Genomic DNA, 5,011 nt, shown 5'->3' on the forward strand with positions numbered 1-5,011 from the left:
ACAGGTAGATAGGGGCCAAGCCATAGCACAATACTAGGTTTCATTCCGAATACAATACGTAGCCATTAAGGGATTTACATACAAGACCAAATTTATTTTGATTTGCAAATTAACCAGATCACTCTGGTTGTTCTAAGGAGAATGAGTTGAGGGTCACCTTAAGAGGCAATGTCAGGGGGAAAGGGCCATGGCAAGTTCAAGTGGGAAAGATGCTGTTAGTTCAAGCAAGAGTGGAAGCAGGGAGATGGAGAGAATGTGAATACATCTGATACATACTTTGGAGATAGAATCAATAGGATTTACTGAAGGAAAGCCCTAAGTTCAGTTTGAAGAAGACTGAGTTTGAGATGCTCACGAGGCACAAAAATAAAGATATCAAATAGACATGTGGATAAATGAGGCTAGGTTCTGGGCTAGACTTATGAATTTAGGTGTCATGAGTATGCAGAGATTCTCCAAAGAATGAGAAAAGATGAAGTCACCTATGCAGAGTGTAGAGAGAAGACAGGGTTCAAAATGAGTCTGGAAAGCTCCCAACTTACTTAGTTGAAGAATCTTTAAGGATTTTTCCAATTCTTACTCAGAAGGGGTGGGGTAGATGGAGGAGGAGGTAGCAAAGGACACTGAAGAGGAGTGAGCAGGAGAAAGGAGAGCCAGGGATGTGGAGTCACAGACCTCAAGAGGCAAGAGACAGTGTGAGATGTTGCACAGCTACTCCCCTAATCGCAAACCTCCCACCAATGCCCATTATCTAGAGTCCGCCTTCTTCAGTCTGGAGTCACTTATCCTTGAGTGTGGCTTTTTGTTGTTGTTGTTGTTTTTGTTGCTAATCCTCACTTGAGGATATTTTTCCATTGATTTTTGGAGAGAGTGGAAGGGAGAGAAAGAGACAGAGAGAGAGAAACATCGATGTGAGAGAGACACATCGATTGGTTGCCTCCTGTAGGTCAGGCACAGGGATCGAGCCTGCAAACCGAGGTATGAACTGGGGACCTTCAGTCTGCAGGCCCATGCTCTCATCCACTGAGCCAAACCAGTTAGTGCTTGATGTGTTTTTAAGAGGCCAGAGTCCAAGAGGCCAAAGGCCAAATGTCAGATGTGGGAAAAGTTTCCAGCCCAGGGCAGGCCAGGTAGGCGTTAGCAAGTTCAGGTGCACGCTCCCTGAGAGTGCCTTGGCCCTGTGGGCCTGCCTGTCCCCAGCACTGGGTCCTCCCACGCCTGGGAGGGCTGCGGGTTGAGCGTTCCCTGTGGCAGAGCTGGAAGGGAGAGGATGCAAGGGGAAGCTAGTTTGCAATCCTACCACTCCCGTCCCACAGGCTGCTTCTGCCAAGAGCATGAGCCCGGAACCATCTCTCTGTTTCGCAATCACACACTTTTACCAACCCTTGAGCTGTCAAACCTGCTGGGGCAAAGGGCTCAGGTTACATCTGGGCTCTCACTCTACTTGACTCTGAGTTTCTCTCCCCTGCTGGTCAGGGCTGGAGCTAAGGTTCTCTCCCCCTCACTCCCCGCAGTCCTAGCAGGTTTCCCTAAACCAGAGAGCAACCAGCTCACACCATACAACCTGCATCGGGCAGGTTACCTTCGTTAGAGTCACCCCTCAGAGCCCACCCCCCTCACCACCCCCAACCTTCCAGCCACCGTGAAGGCGCCCCCGCGTGGCTGCCGGGAGACTTGCTTCAATCTTCCGGGGCTCGGAGACCGGTGCATCTGGACTTCAGTCTCAGCACTGCCTCTGTGTAGACATGGCCTTGGCCAATTCACTAAACACGTAGAGCCAGCTCCAGCTGTAGAGTGAGGCGATGATAGCTCCCGTGGGGTGAAGATGCGGACGGGAGAGTCGCTCTCACCTGCTGTCAATTCCGCTCCGTCCCGCTAGGGGGCAGGCTCCCTGCACGTCGGCTCAGCCTGATTTCCTAACTTTTCAGTCGCTCTCCTTCATTAAAGGGCTTTCATTCCCGTTCTGAACACGTGAAACTATTCTAATTTAAAAGTCTATCTCATATTCAAGTCAGAGCCCACCAGCCTTCCCCCCTTCCCCCTCCCCTCCTCTCCCAGCACAGCCGGATGTATACCTTTAAGGCCAGAGGGAGGGGCGCGGCCTTCCAGCTCAGACACCCCTCCCCCTTCCGTGCCCGCGGCTTTTGGCGCGAGGGTAGGAGGACAGAAGACACAGAACTCTTTATGTGACTGGCTCTTGGTGTGCACTTTGGTCTCCTGTCCCCGGGCTGTTTGCACTGACCTAGCTCGCGGTCCGCGGGCTCCGTGCGGACACGTGGCGGCCCCCGCCGGCTCCTGCGGAGGAGGGAGCCCCTCCCAGCAGCTCCCCTGGCACTGGGGGTCCCCGGGAGACGGTTACACCTGCTCCGGCTGCACACCGCCGCCCCCCCTCCCCCCATCAGAGGCCCACTTCTCTTTGCTAGTTGCCCCGGTCTCATCTACCCACAGCTGGCCCAAATATTTGATCATAGGATATGCCCAATTTGTGCTCAAAAAGATTCTTAAATTCCTTAACATGCCTCCGTTGATCTTTTAACACTACTAAGTTAAACTACCTTCTTCCGACTCCGTCCCCTCACTGATTTCTATGTCACCATAGCTGGGAAACCCCTCTCACATACAAGGTCCGGCAAAGGTACGTTTCTAGCTGTGCATATGGGAAAGTATTACAATAATTAATAACTAATAATACAAGGATATAAACTCTGTTGCACATGCTCACAACTGTATTTTACCCACCCTGTACTTTCGAAATGAAACAGCCGGTGGTGAAATGGGTGCTTGTCTCTGGAGGCCAGAGGGGGAACCATGTTTTCTAAATACCTGTGGATGCAAACGGGACTGTGTAATAAAGCTGACAAGCTGTGGGGAAGGGGAAGGGGAAGAGGAATCGGAAGGGGCCCATGGCAGGAATGACAAGCTCAGTGACTGAAATGTACCACCCAGGATGGTCTGATTATGAATTCCTAACTGGGCAGGCCATGCGGGCGGGGGGTGGGTGGGTGGTGGGGGGGGGTCATGTCCCAGGCCTGTAGCTTCCTTAGCCAAGGCCAGTCTTCTCCTTAAATGGTTTTTGCGCCTCTAGGATAAGATGCCTTTGAAACATCAGAGGAATTTCTTCCTAGACCCTCGTAGGCACAAATGCAGGCACCTGAGCGAGGCCACAGCGCCCTCATTGTTACCTTGTCTCCCCCTGCCCAACACCATCTCTATGTGCTGTGAATGTGAACTGTTGACTATCCTGCACCCACCCGTGTAACAGAAGCATTTTGCTTTTCATCTGGTCCTAGAGATTCCCCTGCTTTGCTCTCTTTCACCTCCTGAATCTACCGCTAATGCATCTCATTCTCTGGCTCCACCCTCCTGGCGTTTCCTCTTTGATTCTAATGGATAAATTGAGCTGCAAAACTGCCATTCTCCAGAGCATTTTCTTGATCCGTTGAGATTTTGCTTCTGGGCATATCCTCAAAATTGTGGCTCCTATAAACTTGTCTCCAGCTTTCCCATAGGTAGGACATGCTTCCTAAAACCGAAACTTCCCAGGCTTCGAGGCATTGATCGTCTCTCCTCTGCACAAACACACCTCTAGACACTTCCTTGTTGCTGTGAAAGACCCAGTGCCCCTGCCTTCCACGTTTCCCATCCGTACACCAGTTTCTTAACATCTCCCCTGCTGTGACTGTTTCTCCTGCAGCTGGTGAACAGTCCGCTTCCTAGAAGCCATGCTCAAGGGACTGAACCTTCCCCTTCATTTCTTGGCCTCTGGTTTGTAACAGTTACATTGAGTTTTCTCCACCATTTCCACCCAGAAAGATGATAGCCCCCTATGTATTATTCATCCTTTTAGCTCCCCTTTGTTCATGGATAAATCCATGCAGATAGTCCAGCTCAGTGGTTCTCAAAGTGTGTTCAGCAGCATCAGCGTCACCTGGGAACATGTCAGAGATGGAAGTTCCCTGTCCACACCCAGACCTACTGACTTGGAGACTCTGAGAGCGAGGCCTGGCAATCTGTTCTAGCAAGTCACCCAGGGGATTCAGAGGCAGGTGCCCTGGTCATGATATAGGCTGTCCCCTGCCTTCATGTGCGATCACTATGAATGGGGCACACTTGGTAGATCTCTTCTTGGAGACTTTTAAATATATATATTGATTTCAGAGAGGAAGGGAGAGGAAGAGAGTGAAATATCAATGATGAGAGAAAATCACTGATCAGCTGCCTCCTGCATCATACCCTCCCCTCACTGGGGATGGAGCCTGCAACCCCGGGGCATGTGCCCTGACCGGGAATCAAACCGTGACCTCTTGAGCACTCAACCACTGAGCCACGCCGGCCGGGCTCTTGTAGATTTTTTTTTAAGCCCAAACATTCCCATTAGTGTCCCAAGCACTTGCATGGAGACATGGCAAACTGCTCCCTAATTTAGGAGAGACTATGCCATTTTAACAAGTTTGCTTAGTAACCTTCAGCAAGCCCCTGAGCACTGGAAGCCCAAAATCTCCGTGTGCTGGGGGATGCTTACATTGAGCTGGTCCCTCGGCATGTTCCGGCCACAGGGCCAACCTTCAATGCCACTCCCCCTCCAGGCTCCACTAAGACCAGATGCATTTCATAAACACAGTTATTACTTCTAACCATCTCTGGCAGGCCAGCACGTCCCTCCTGAAACAGCTCATAAACTCACGATTAAAGAACATCATTTACCTTTAGTTAAATACATTACTAGTGTCCCGGTGCACGGGTTCATACACATTGAAAGGAAATTAATTAGAAGAAATATTCTAATATTGCTATTCGCATCTGGCTAATGAAAAGAAAATAGGAGTCCACCGAGTCTCCTATCTACCTACTGCATGACTTCTGTGAGGATCAAATGAGATGAGGCACGCAAAAATGCTTCACAAACATTTGGTTAAACTGTAAAATGTTTGCACCTGGCTATAAAGCAAGACAGGTTCCTGGGCTAAAGAAACTCCAAGGAAACAAGTTACTAGGGAGAGGAAGCTGGGCA

Source organism: Myotis yumanensis, unplaced genomic scaffold, assembly GCF_028538775.1.
Source record: "Myotis yumanensis isolate MYYU_CA2020_CCGP unplaced genomic scaffold, mMyoYum1.0.hap1 SCAF_12, whole genome shotgun sequence".
Lineage (NCBI taxonomy): Eukaryota > Metazoa > Chordata > Mammalia > Chiroptera > Vespertilionidae > Myotis > Myotis yumanensis.